At 38.4% G+C, this 15,298-nt stretch overlaps 1 long non-coding RNA gene across 1 annotated transcript in view; it reads left to right on the forward strand.

Annotated features, from left to right (window-relative positions):
• LOC147576789 (uncharacterized) overlaps window positions 1-2,408 on the forward strand; it is a 139,671-nt gene extending 137,263 nt beyond the window's left edge. The window contains exon 5 of the long non-coding RNA XR_015241141.1: window positions 917-2,408. This is a non-coding gene — a long non-coding RNA (uncharacterized LOC147576789). The remainder of the gene's footprint in view (window positions 1-916) is intronic.
• Window positions 2,409-15,298: the final 12,890 nt, after the last annotated feature.

The following is a 15,298-nucleotide window of genomic DNA, read 5'->3' on the forward strand; positions in this document are numbered from 1 at the left end:
GGTCACGATCTTGCGGTCAGTGAGTTCGAGCCCCGCGTCAGGCTCTGGGCTGATGGCTCAGAGCCTGGAGCCTGTTTACGATTCTGTGTCTCCCTCTCTCTCTGCCCCTCGCCCGTTCATGCTCTGTCTCTCTCTGTCCCAAAAATAAACAAACGTTGAAAAAAAAAAATTTAAAATTGTGTGCAGGCCAAGCAAAAAATGTATGCAGGCTAACTTCAGTCTGCTGACCATCACTTTGTGACCTTTGATATTTGTATGTTTGGTGTGTTTGCTTTAATTTTCAATGTTTTACAAAAATTACAAACATTTTTCAGAAGAAGGAATAGATGCAACTAGAATATTAATAGTGTTGGTAGGAAGTGGTAGGAAGAGACATGGAGTTAGTATAGAAACAACAATAGATGTAGTAAACAATTAAAAATAATAAATGTGTATACTTAAGGGATAAATTGTTTCAGTGATAGTAACAATTCTGAAGAACAAAGATCCAATCATTCAATCATGTCCATGTACCTATGCCATCAAAAATAATGAACAAGATGAAGAGTAATTGTCAAAATGAAAGGCTTTAAGAATGTGCAGCTGGAGAGGTGCCTGGGTGGCCAGGTCAGTTAAGCATCTGGCTTCAGCTCAGGTCATAATCTCACACTTGGTGAGTTCGAGCACCATGTCAGGCTCTGTGCTGACAGCTCAGACCCTGGAGTCTGCTTTGGATTCTGGGTCCCCATCTCTTCTCTGCCCCAACCCTGCTCTCATTCTGTCTCTCAAAAATAAATAAACGCTAAAAAATAAAAAAAATTTTAAGAAAAAGTGCAGGTGGGGGAGGGAAATCAATGTCAGATGTCTAAATAAAGTAATTTCTAGGGGCACCTGGGTGGCTCAAAGGTTAAGCTCCTGACTTTTCATTTTGGCTCAGGTCATGATCTCACAGTTCCCAAGCTGGAGCCCCACGTCGGGCTCTGTGCTGACAGATTGGAGGCTGGAGCCTGCTTTGGATTCTGTGTCTCCCTCTCCCTCTGCCCCTCCCCCCACTTGCTCTCTCTCTCTCTCACTCTCTCTCTCTCTCTCAAAATCAATAAACATTAAAAAAAAAGTTAATTCTGGACAAACGCAAGCATTTGTTCAGGAACTCTGCTGGACATGGTAAAATTGCTGCTCCTGAAACTTCGGACACAGTCACAGTGAAATTCCATTAAGGATGTTAGAGCTGCCAAGGAGTTTTCTACACTTGGCCATCCTCAAGGAGGGGGACCACCTGCCTCAACATATGTTCAAAATGGTAGAAGAGAGAGTCGATAGACTGCACATACGATAGGAGAAAAGAGCATGTCTGATTTGTGATTTTAAAAACAAACTAATTGTTTTTTTAAGCAATAGTTGTAAATGTTTAAAAATTCAAGTAGTGTAAAAAGATATACAGTAGCAAACAAGTCTTCCTTCCTCCCTAGACCCCTAGTTCTTCTGCCTAGAAGTAACTGCTATTAATGATTTCTTTTTTTTTTTTAATGTTTGCCCAGTCCATCTAATTTCATTCTTAACCACTTCAAACATGTTTTTAAAATTTTTTTTTCATGTTTATTTATTTATTTTGAGAGAGAGAGAGACAGAGCATGAGCAGGTGAGGGGCAGACAGAAAGGAAGGGAGAGAATTCCAAGCAAGCTCTGCAATGTCAGCGCAGAGCCCAATGCAGGGCTCAAGCCCATGAACTGTGAGATCATGACCGGAGCTGAAATCAAGAGCAACTGAGCCACCCAGGTGCCCCTTAAGAATTTCTTATGGGGTGGGAATGCAAGCTGGTGCAGCCACTCTGGAAAACAGTATGGAGGTTCCTCAAAAAACTAAAAATAGAACTACCCTATGACCCAGCAATTGCACTACTAGGCATTTATACATGGGATACAGGTGTGCTGTTTCGAAGGGACATGTGCACCCCCATGTTTATAGCAGCACTATCAACAATAGCCAAAGTGTGGAAAGAGCCCAAATGTCCATTGACAGATGAATGGATAAAGAAGATGTGGTACATATATACAATGGAGTATTACTTGGCAATCAAAAAGAATGAAATCTTGCCATTTGCACCTACATGGATGGAACTGGAAGGTATTATGGTAAGTGAAATTAGTTAGAGAAAGACAAAAATTATGACTTCCCTCATATGAGGACTTTAAGAGACAAAACAGATGAACATAAGGGAAGGGAAGCAAAAATAATATAAAAACAGGGAGGGGGACAAAACAGAAGAGACTCATAAATATGGAGAACAAACTGAGGGTTACTGGAGGGGTTGTGGGAGGGGGTATGGGCCAAATGGGTAAGAAGCACTAAGGAATCTACTCCTGAAATCATTGTTGCACTATATGCTAACTAACTTGGATGTAAATTTTTAAAAAAATGAAAAATAAAACAAGTTCATTAAAAAAAAAAAAAAAAAAAAAGAATTTCTTATGGGGGCACCTGGCTGTGTCAGACAGTAGAGCATGCAACTCTTGACCTTGGAGTTGTAAGCTTGAGCCCCACATTGGGGATAAAGTTTACTTAAAAATTTTTTTTGAAGTTAAAAAAAAAGAGTTTCCTATATTTCTTTTCATACAAATAAATGCATATTATACACTTATTTCTGCAACTTTTTTCGTATGTAATTATTTAATGTATTTTGGAGATTGTTCTACATTAATTCATGTAGATACACTTTATTCATTTTAAAAGCTACATATAAAGATACAGTGTAACTTATATAATCAATACTCCATTGATGGATTTATATTGTAGTCTTCTGCTATTATAAACAAGAAGACTGAGATAAAAACACAGAGAGAGGCAAACCATAAGAGACGCTTAAATATAGAGACCAAACTAAAGGTTGATGGGGGGACACATGAGGGGGGTGGGTTAAAATGGGTGACTGACATTAAGAAGAGCACTTTTTGGGATGAGTGTAAGATGTGTAAGAGATGAATCATGGGGGTTCTACTCCTGAAGCCGAGACTACATTGTATGTTAACTAACTTGAGAATGAAAAACAAAACAAAACAAACAAACAAACAAAAAATTCACTTAAAACAATAAATCTGTCTGGTTTGAAAATTTCAAAGAATCTATTTGGTCAACTACATCCTAGGCCTGCAAGCCTAAACACCTCTTAGTCCTGTTGGGCTTGGGAACAAGTGAACCTAAGAACAACCACTTGGAAATGAACTTGTGTGTACGTATAGAAGAATCTGTGTCTGGAAAGAAGGTAAATGTGGCAGGATGACTAGCAATGAGATTGAATTCAAAATTAGTGAGATCATTAAGGCCCCATGGGATAACCTAAGGAATTCGATCTTCCCTGCAAAGATAGCCAGAACAACTGACTGGTTTCAAGCAGAATGATGACATACTCTACTTATGTTTTAGAAAACTTACTGCAACAACAATGAGAATAGATTGGAGGGAACCAGAAAAGAAGTAGAAAGAGAAGAAGGGAGACAATTCAAGTAATCCAGGAAGTAATTTCTGAGAGCTATTACAGGAGTAAAATCTACAGTACCTTGAACTGATTGGACAGGGGTATGATTGAATGGGCAAAATCTAAGATGAACACCTGGCTTCTGGGTAGGTCCACTTGGTGGATAGCAGTATTAATCACCAAGACTCAGGAAGGAGCAAACATAAGGAGAAAGATAATAGTTGAGTTTTGAACATTTGACCTTGACCTTCTGGGCATACAGGTGATTATGTCCAGGTAGTACAATATGTAGGTCTAAAGCTCAACAACACACCAATAGCAGACATATAGTTAACAGTTGAACAGTTGAACAACATATATTTAACACTTGAAGCTGTCAGAATAGAATGGGTCACCTGAGAGTTACATATTCATTAATACAACAAAAGACATGGCAGAACCCTGAGAAAAGGAGCCAATAAGGGGAGGCAAAGGAGGCTATAGGTGGAGGAAAAGGAACCAAGCAAAGAAGTAAAGGCCTTTCATGAACAGTCAAAAATTAAATAAGCTGGCACAACAAGGAATCAAGAACTTTTACCTTATTTGAAACTCAAGCTATTTTAGGCAGATCTAATCAGAGTTCCACGTTATAGGTAACTTAAGCTCATTTAGGTGACTAACCCAAGAGTTCACAGTTTTTAAATAGCAGAGCTAGGACTTTAACGCAAGTCTTCCTCCAGTTCCACAGAGCTTGGTTCCACCATGCTGGCTCCAAATTTCTTATGATTCGCAGACTAGCAAAGCCAGGAACGCGGAAGAAGGAAAGAAGTTATACTAGCACAATCAGGCCTCCCACAACTCTCCCTCTTCCCATGCTTTTTACACAGTAGGAAACTAAGGTTCAGAGAGGTTTTAAAAAAACACATTACCTTAAAACTCCAGTCCTTATTAAAACTTCCCTAAAACCACAGACCTGTCCTTTAGCATTCACAGGCAAAGAGACATTAACTCTTTGTTTGCATAAGGGTACGTGTATTTAGGACTTTCATACTAAAGGCATCAGAAGCTAAATAGTATCTTTTCTGTACTGTAATCATTAGAGAGAACTGCAAAGTTTCTTAAGTCCTTGCTCAAGCCCACATAATGTTCTTTATTGTATGCAAATGTACTAGCTGTGAGAGATATTCCATGTGGTTTTCAGGAGTGTGATATGAATGAATGTTAGAGATAAGTAGAAATCGGCAAAACATTCCTTATAATAGATATTGTCAAAATATTATTATTATGGGTCTGCAAAAGCTTAGAAAACTTTTTACCGTGATCCATCTTGTGATAGTGAAAACTTTTACTGATATTTGATCCGTAAGAATAGAACTTGGTCACCAGGTTTCAACAGAAAGCTTGTTGAAAGAGTATGTTTCTCCTACTGATATGAATAGGGATTTAAAAAAAGTTTTTTGATAGGTGTATATAAAACCAAGTCATACAAGTGTGTTGCATTTGTATAGATTCCAGATGCAGGTTTGAACATAATTATTTCAAGATCTCTTTACTTCGGTGCATTGGTGAGCCTGTGCAAGAGATCTCTGCCCAGAAGCTCCAACCTGTCAAAATGGTTTTAGTTGCTCCATTTCTCTTCTCACCAAAGGTGAAGTCTCAAGCTATATGATAACAACTCCAGGAGCTTACCTTCTTTAATGCCTCTAAATAAGTCAATTAAATTATGGTAGTAAACAGAGATAGTGATTTCATTCATTCAGAAAACATTTACTGAGTGTGAAGTCACCATGGATATCAAGACGAATGAGAAATGGATTCTGCCCACAAATAATCCTTCCTGGGGTCGGGGTATGGCACAGCTAAGTAGCTGGGCTAAGGCTAACATCTCTGTTGAGAACTTCAAGTGTATGTATTTTATGTTGTTGATCCGTGGACTTTGAGGTATACGCCAATAAACAGGCGGCATATGGCAACGTTAGCGTTCTGGTAGGAAAGTCGAAAAGCTTGGTTGGTGTTTCTCATTGTTGCTTGGAGTGCCTGCTCTTCTCTGCAATTCTGGCAGTGTTTCAGGAATCTGGCCGCTAAGGGATTACAAATCTTTTAGTCATCAAACAGTAAACCAACTCCGCTGTGTGTTAACTTGTACAACTTTACCAGAGTGAAATGTAACTTTGCATGAATGATTTAGCTTACCTCCTGCTTCAGGAAACAATCACAGATGGCTATCAACATATATGTGCATAAGTACGAAAAAATCAGAAACAATTTAAATGCCACACAACTGAGATGTGGTTAATTAAATTCTGGGTATCCTTCCTGATGTAGTGCTACGGAGCCATTAAAATGATGTCTTAGGAAAACAAAGGAAAATATTCACCATATGCTGTTGCAAAAATTGCTTACAAAACCATACCATGGTACCATTACATTTTCCGAATATGTGTCTATTCATGTTGTGAGTTCACAGGAAGAGACTAGAAGAATAGGAAGATTCAAATGTTAATAGTGGTTACCTCTGGGCGGTAGGATTATAGAAGAGTTTTCTTCTTTGTGGTTTTCTTGTATTTTCCAAATTATACGAAATGTACATGTGTTACTTTCATTATTCAAAACAAATTATATTTTTGAAAAGAAAGACCAAAAAGTAGTCTAGCTCTTCCTATTTTGTAGGTTTTTTTGACAAAGAAGTTTTACCAAATTCCCCAAGGTCTGAAACAGAAGACTATTTTAGTGACACCAACTGTGCCCACTCAAATCTTTACTCACAGAACTTGTATCAAGAGGCAAAGAAAAGCTTCACTTCCCATCCCCATCTGGGGCACACTCACCAGGAACTGCAGGGAGTCTTACTACATCTTTTTATGTTTGAGGGTTTTTTATTTTTAATGTTTATTTATTTTTGAGACAGAGAGAGTGCGAGCAGGAAAAGGCAGAGAGAGAGGGAGACACAGAATCTGAAGCAGGCTGCAGGCTCCAAGCTGTCAGCACAGAGCCCGACGCGGGGCTCGAACTCACAAACTGCGAGATCATGACCTGAGCTGAAGTCAGACGCTCAGACCACTGAGCCACCCAGGCACCCCGAGGGTTTTTTTTTTTTAATTATGATATCCCTGGGGCCTCACAAGCAATGCTAAAGTCTTCATCATCTCTTCCTGTATGCTAGTTGGCCATGTGCAAATAAGACTATTGATGGCCTTCAGTAGTATCCCAGAGTTCAGTAGTACCCAGAGGGTAGGCACTGTTTGGAATAAAACCGCATATTGGTTAGGAGCACAGACTCTGTAGTCAGACCTTAGTCAGAATCTTAACACTAAAATTTGTTATTTGTTGGGGCGCCTGGGTGGCTCAGTCAGTTAAGCGTCTGACTTTGGTTCAGGTCATGACCTCACAGTTTGTAAGTTCGAGCCCCACATCGGGTGCTGTGCTAACTGACAGCTCGGAGCCTGCAGCCTGCTTCAGATTCTGTGTCTCCCTCTCTCTCTGACCCTTCCCCGTTCATGTTCTGTCTCTCTCTGTCTCAAAAACAAATAAACATTAAAAAAAAAATTTTTTTTAAAGAAAGTGAAAAGACATAGACCCGAGAAAACATTTTATGTTTAGTAACCAAAGAATTTGTATCTAGAATATGTAAGGAACTCTTGTATCTAGAATATATAGAAGAACTTTCATTGCAACTCACTGAAAAAAAGGCAAACAAGTTTTTAAAAAAATGGACTGAAGATTTGGACAGACTCTTCATCAGAGAAGATCTATGGATCAGTAAGTGTTCAACATCATTAGTCTTCAGGAAAATGCACATTAACACCATAGTAAGATACCACTACATACCCACCAAAATGGCTCAAATTAAAAAGACTGACAATATCAAGTTCTGGAAAGGATGTAAAGCAAATAGAACTCTCATACATGGATGGTGATGATAAAAATAGGATACAACCACTTTGGAAATGGTTTTAGGGGTGCCTGGGTGCCTCAGTCGGTTATGCATCTGACTTCAGCTCAGGTTGTGATCTCATGATCCGTGAGTTCGAGCCCTGAATCTGGCTCTGTGCTGACAGCTCAGAGCCTGGAGCCTGCTTCAGATTCTGTGTCTCCCTCTCTCTCTGCTCCTCCCCTGCGCATGCTTTGTCTCTGTGTCTCTCAAAACTAAACATTAAAGGAAATTTTAAAAAAAGAAAAGAAAATAGTTTCATAGTTTCTTACAAAGTTAGACATATACTTGCCATATAATCCAGAATTCCACTCGTATGCAATTTACCCATAAGAAATTTAAAAATATGTCCATACAGTCTTGTCCATGAATGTTCATAGCAGCTTTATTCATAGTAGTCCCCAAACAAACAATCCACCTGTCCATCAACAGGAAATAGGTAAACAAATTATTACACATTCATTCAATAAAATACATGCTCAGAAATAAAAAAGAGTAAAGAACATATGCAGGCAAAAACATGGATGAATCTCAAGAAGGATATATATATATATGTCCAAGAGTGCATACTGTGTGATTCCATTTATATAACATTCTAGAAAATGCCAACTAATCCATATTGGCAGGAAACAAATCAGTGTTTTCCTGGGTTGGAAGAGAGAGGAGAAGATGCTTGCAGAGGGGCAGTAGGGAACTTTTAGGATGATGGAAATGTTCTGTATCTTGGTGGCAGGGGTTACATGGCATCAAAACTCATTGAACTGTATATTTTTTTTATATTTTTAATGGTATTTATTTATTTTGAGAGAGAGAGAGAGAGAGAGAGAGAGAGAGAGAGAGAGAACATGAGCGGGGGAGGGGCAGAGAGAGAAAGTGAGAGAGAGAATCCCAAGCAGGCTCCTCACTGTCAGCACCGAGCCCAACACAGGGCTCGAACCTATGAACTGCAAGATCCTGATCTGAGCCAAAATCAAAAGTTGGATGCTCAACCAGCTGAGCCATCCATGTGCCCCTAAACTGTATACTTAAATGAGTGCAGTTTATTGTGTATGAATTATACCTCAATAAAGCATGAGAGAAACTAGTCAGGCCAGGTGCAATGTTAAGAAGTGATGGAACACACAGATGATAAAATATTACTGTTCCTTAGGCTTCACAATTGAAAATGATGTGCATAATCTTCAATAGAGATAAAAGTTTATTTTCCATATGCTGCCCTCTCCTAATTCACCTAGCACATATTTATTGAGCTTCTCCTCTGTGCCAGCCATTTGACTCAATATTAAGAGTCCTAAGGTAGGTAAACAATCTTCACAAGGTTACTGACCTCACAGAGCCTACAGTATAGTTAAGGAGATGATAGGACCAACTGTACGTTATGAGGATGACTTCTGTGAGCAGGAGAATATGGGATGCCAATGAAGTACGTTTGCTTGGTGACCACTTCCTGTAGCAAGTAACATCTAAGTTCCTATCTAAAGTGTGACGTTTAGTTAACCAAAATCAAGCTAATTGTCACCCCAGAAATGCTCCCTTCCCAAATGGACAGGGACATTCAATATGTTCATGCATACAAGTTTTGAATTAATGCTTCTCCAACTAAGCAATCTTTCCAAAAGTTTTTCAAAATAGGGAGTAATGTATCCATGCTTTTAGTTTAATATCAAAAACATAGAAGTGTGTTAACCAAACCCCTGGTAGTTTTATGACTGAAATCCTTACCCAATTTTGTACAGTTTAACTTGTTATACTAATCAGAGTTTACATTTTAAACCTTATTTTAGGTAGTATAATTATAGATTCACACATTATTTACTGAAAAATAATCTGGCATGATAAATTACTCCATCAAATCAGAAAAAAAGAGAAAGTAATAGTCTATATATAAGATATAGCAAAAAGCAACCTTGTCAAATCTATTACCTACTTTAAAAGAGGGTAGAGGGTAATTCTTAATGAAGAGTGTTATGCCCACCTTAGAGTGTTTGGAAACCTTTGGGATGGTTTTGCGGTTGGCACAATGATTGAGAGAGCTATTTGCAATCAGAGATTAGGGTCAGGGGTGCTAAATGCTTTTCAATGCTCAGGATAACCCCCCGTATATGAAAATTACTCTGCCCGCAATGCCAATAATATCCCCATTGAGAAATACCATTAAAAGGTCTCCAATGGCCTTTCTGGTTCTAAAAGTTTATTAGTGGATTCTATTCATTCATCTGAAATGGCACTGCTTTAACAAGAAGACAATATCACAGAGCGCCTGGGTGGCTGTTGGGTAAGTGTCAGACTCTTGATTTTGGCTCAGCTCATGATCTCACAGTTCCTGGGATCAGGCTCTGCACTGACAGCACTGCCTTTTTAGGATTATCTATCTCCCTCTCTGCCCCTCCCCTGTTCATGCTCTCTCTTTCTCTCTCTCTCTCTCTCTCAAAATAAAGTTAAAAAAAAAGTATCATCCAACTAGGCATCTGTAATGATTAATTTTATGTATCAATCTGGCTGAGCCACAGTGCTTAGATATATGGTCAAACAACACTCTGGATGCTTGTGTAAGGGTGTTTTGGATGACATTAATATTTAAATCGGCGGACTTTGAGTAGAGGAGATTGCCCTCCTGTAATGTCGGTGGGCCTCAACTAATCACTTGACAGCCTGAATAGAACAAAAGATCCCCCCACCAAGTGAGAAGGAATTCTGCTAAAGATGGCCTTTGAACTTGAATTGCAGACTTTGAACTTGAATTGCAGACTTTGAACTTTCCAGTCTCTATAACTGAGTGAAACAATTCCTTAAAATAAATCTCTCCCTCTCTGTCTCTTTCTATCTCTCTCTCTATACACACATCATATTGGTTTCATTTCTCTAGAGCACTTTGACTAATACAGACAGCATCCTTATTCTTGGGCATAAAATTTAGAAAATGTGAAATGGAAAAACAAAGTTATCCACATTGTCACATTTACCAGATTATCACATTTACCCTGAAGATGGATAGCCATGGTTTCATGAATGCACACCACAAATCTTAAGTGTTTCAAGTATTTGAGATTTAGAATGCCCCTAAGCATTTTAACAAGCATCTTTCCTCTGCACACTTAAGTTCATGTGCACATAATCCCTATGTTTTGGATTCATTTACACTTAACTCATCAAAATCTCTTCTCACAGGTATCACTCCAAGCCTTCCAAATGCATGAACTTAGCTCTGTCAGTCTTTGTTCTAAGAACCAGAAGTCATCTTTTGTTCTATCAAAGAGATAAAATAAAGAACCCAAGTTGGAGTAAACTCAGAGTGTACAATTTCTAATTTAGTTCCTATTCCCTTTTTTAAAGCACATTTATTTTTACTCATGTTCATTTGGAAAAAACTGCCGTGTACCTTAAACCCAATCAAGGTTTAAGATTAGGCTCATTTTTCTCAGACACATTTTTAAATACATACATATCTTCAAACCAAAAAGCAGCAAGTAATTTTGTATAAAGTGTATTTGCATTAAGTATGTTTCTTTTCTTGCATGGTTATATGGACCAATGGTGGATTCATGTCAAGTTCAGTGAATCCAAGTGTAACCTGTTTTAGAGGTTGGTTTTTTTTGTTTGTTTGTTTTTTTGTTTCCCTTTAAATGCCTCATGTTGTTTTGCGAAGTCTATGTAATTTAATCTATCTAATTATCCTTTCAACAGAAAAACGTCCCTGGTGTTGCCTTATGCCAACAAAAATAGTACTATCTGATCCAACAAACTAATGCTCCTGAGACATCATACAATAACAAACCAATATGAACAAGGGGAAAAGGAAAGCCAAATACTCACAAAGAAAATTAGACATACAGTTTTGCACTTCTGAGAGGCTAACCTCACATTTCTTTTAAATATCAGATCTCAGGACTGTTGTAGATAGTAGTGAATTTCTTAAGCTTGATTAACAATTTTTCAGACAATTTAAAGGTCACAAATGTTTAAAAAAAAAACACTCCTCTTTCTCTGGCTTTGACAGCTAAAGTTTTATTTCAGAATTGCACATTTATCTGTAATATTCCAGACACTGAGATAATGACAGTTAATTAACCTGGCAGTAATTGTAGTCTATTTTTCAGGGAATTAAGCACACACTATATCATGCACCAGACAAAACTTGGTCTTCAAACAGCAGTGCACTTAATGCTTAAAATGAAAATTAGATACAGAGGTGTTCTTTCAGGGAATGAATGAGAATTGGGCTATTTAAAATAAATTCATTTATCTGATTGCTTTTTAAATTAAAATAACCTTTTTTCTTAACCTCAAAGTAATATATGCTTATTACTATAAATACAGAGAAGCAGAGAGAAAGAAAGAAAGGATACACTCAGGTCCATCCACCTAGAGATAAATATGTTGACGACACAGTGGGAGGCCAAATGGTACAGAGTTGAAGAACTCCGTTCCCACAGCTGGGCTGTGTACATTCAAACTTAACTCCACCACTTGCCACCTCTGTGTTGAGCTAGTAACTTAATTTCTCCATCTCATCTTCCTCAACTGTAAAATAGAGGATCGAGGGTGTTATGAAGATTAAGTGAAATAAATCCTGCGATGTGCCTTGTATATAGCAAACCTTTGATGAATGTTAATCATTAGTTCAACTTTCTAGATTCTCTTTGTCTTAGTGTGTTCACATAGGGACGCTGCTGGTTTTGATTTACATTTGAAAAGGGCACTGGAAGTCTCAGAAGATAGTCACTCAGAATCACAATTATCTTTCTCTTTGTACTTTTTTTTTTTAATTGTGTAAGTGGAGGGGCACCTGGGTGGCTCAGTCGGTTGAGCATCCCATTCTTGATTTCAGCCCAGGTCTCGATCCCAGGGCCATGGGATCCTGTCCCACATCGGGCTCCGCGCTGAGCATGGAGCTTGGTTAAGATTCTGTCTCTCTCCCTCTGCCCCTCTGCCCTGCTTGCACACACACACTCTCTCCCTAAAAATGTTTTTTTTTTTTTAATTGTATAAGGGGAAAATTGCATGTAAAATGATATTATTTTTAAAATCAAGGTTGGCGATTTTTAAAGCAAGAGCAATCTTTTATTTCAAAAATCAAAATTAATTTATCATTTAACAATGATAAATAATGTAATGCAATGTTTCAAGCTCTTCCACACATATTGTCTTATTTAACACACACAACTCTTCTGAAAGAACAAGACATTGGAATTATCTCCATTTTTTAAGCTAACTCTTCCCTTAGATTAATAATAGACCACTGTCATTTGCATTTGCCCTTGAAGACTATATTTGGATTGGTGGAAAAATAAAATTACGTGTCTATCTGCTCAATACTAAAAGCTAAAAACTCTGCCTGCTTCTCCTCCTAAGCCCCCTATCTTAGAGATACCACCATCCAGGAAGTCAGCCAGACAATAAACCTGAGTCATGCTATGCCTCTCTCTCCACCCCTCACATTCCATGAATTACTGAGTCCTGTCAGTTATATTTCTTAAATATCTCCAGAAACAACTGCTTACTTTCCATCGATCTTCATCGGCACTGCCTTAGTTCCGGTCTGCAGTGTTGCAATAGCCTTGGAGCTTACCTCCCAGCCTCCAGTCTTACTCCCTGATGTCTGCCAAAGAGAAAAACTCTTTGGCCACTCATTATTTACAGACCAATGGCATAAGGCTTTTCACTATGGCCACTTCCAAATGAACAGGATGCCTATTTATAAACCGTATACCCAAGTATGAAAGTGATGCTGTAGAATATTCCTCTCTAGTGACTAAAATACAAATGTCCACTCTTCAGGGCACTTTTTTCCTGTTATCAAGAAAACCAGAAAGTTGAAGTAGCAATCATAAGGTAGTATGTAGTAAGCAAAAGCACTGTACAATCACAAGGGAAATTTCATGCAGGCAATAATTGATTCCAATAAATTTCCCCTTATCCACAGGATAGTGTACCTTTCTAGTGTTTGGAACACAGCATTCCACTGGATTATTTCTGCCTCTCAGGCTTTATTAGGGAAACACTGACAAAAATTTGTTTTCCAGGCTAATTCCCACCTCTTCATGAAGGCTTCTCATATTTCCATCCAGTTAAAATTAGTTACTGCCCTACCTTTCCTATCATAGTACTGTATTCTGTGTTGATTATTTCTACTATAGGACTTGTTAGTATTGTTAGCACTAAAATGATTTAAGAAGGTTGCTCTCTTCTAGAAATCTGCAAGAGTTAGTGATTAAAAGGACCAGCCCTTGGGTCAACCAGATCTGGGTTTGAATTCTGATTCTTTCACTTACTACTTGAGTGGCCTTTTCTAGTCCCTTAACCTCTCTGAGCTATAGTTGCCTTATCCATAAAATGTAGACAGTATGGTCCTACCTTCATAGAATTATTGAGAGGAGTATATGCCAAGCTACATGGAAAGCACTTTGCACAGTACTGGACACATGGAAAACACTCAATAAAGTAGATGTTACTGATCACCTTGGCATTCATTCTGGGTGGCAGTGAGGAATCCTATGTATAGGACAGGATCCATTCCTTACACAGCCTTGCTTTTATTCTTGTGGCTTCTCTACTTTGGAAAACAGGAATATTTTCTCTTTTAAAATGTTTTGTCCGTCATTTAGTGAGCAGACCTTTTAAGGCAGTTAGAAATACTCATTTGGCTTACCTCTGTCTTCCCTTACCAGACTATAAGTTACCAGAGGAGAGGCATGATGTTTTAATTATTTCTGACTCTCCAGCACCTAGAAAAGGCCTGGCACACAGCAGGTGCTTAAAGCAAATGTTTACTGAAGGGCGCCTGAGTGGCTCAGTCGGTTGAGCCTCCAACATCAGCTCAGGTTATGATGTCAAGTTTCGAGTTGGAGCCCCGTGTGAGTTGAAGCCCCATGGGAGTTTGAGCTCTGAGGGAGTTTGAGCCCCCCACCAGGGTCACTGCTGTTAGCATGGGGCCTGCTTCGGATCCTCTGTCCCCTCTCTCTGTCCCTCCTGCTGCTCCTGCTCTTTCTTTAAAAAAAAAAATTTTTTTTTAAATAAAGAAAATGTTTACTGAATGAAATGAATAGATAAATTGCTAGAAACTATTTATAAGACATTTCTGCTTTTATCATCTAGACCAGTGGTTCTCAAAGTGTGGTTCCTGAATTGGCAGCGTGGGCATCACCTTGAGTTTGTTAGAAATGCACAGGGAGAGACCCCAACCCAACCTCAAGTATCAGAGTCTCTGGGGATGGGACTCCACTGTGATTTCACAAACTATCCAGATGTACTTATGTCTGTTACACTTTGAGAACTGCTGATCTACACAGTATTTTTCTTTAAAAGTTAACACCATTTTATAAATCTCAAAAACATGCTGAGCACAAGAAACCAGAGACAAGAGAGCACAAACTGAATCATTCCATTTATATGAAGTTGTAGAATAGGCAAAACTACTCTAAGGTGAAAAAACCAGAATAGTGGTTGCCTGGGGTTCTGGGAGGTTTGAATAGAAAGAGGCATAAGGGAACTTTCTGAAGTATTGTGAAGTTCTATCTATGTCTTAATTGGATATGGATTATAGGAGTGTATGCCTAGGTCAAAATTCATCAAACTATATACTCAAGCTATTTACTAAAACCCATCAAACTCATACAGTGCACTGTATATAAATGAAATATCAACAAAAAATTAAATAAAATAAAGTGTTGCCATTTTAATTCCTTCTGTATAAGTCTTATCAGGAGGAGACTTTTTTTGCATAGCAATCTTAAGATGGTCTACAAGGTCCTGTGTGATCTGATCTCCTACCTACATTTCTAGACTTAACTGTTAACTCTGCTCCTGTCACTTTTTCAGTCTTTCACCAGCAATGACCTTTTAGTTCCTCAAAGTCATACAGTCCTATCCTGCCCTAGGGCCTTTGCACATGCTACCACTCCCTAGAATGTATCTCTTTCTTCCCTTTCACCTGTTT

Source organism: Puma concolor, chromosome D1 (genome assembly GCF_028749965.1).
Source record: "Puma concolor isolate L17-30 chromosome D1, mPumCon1.1.hap2, whole genome shotgun sequence".
In the NCBI taxonomy this organism is placed as follows: Eukaryota; Metazoa; Chordata; class Mammalia; order Carnivora; family Felidae; genus Puma; species Puma concolor.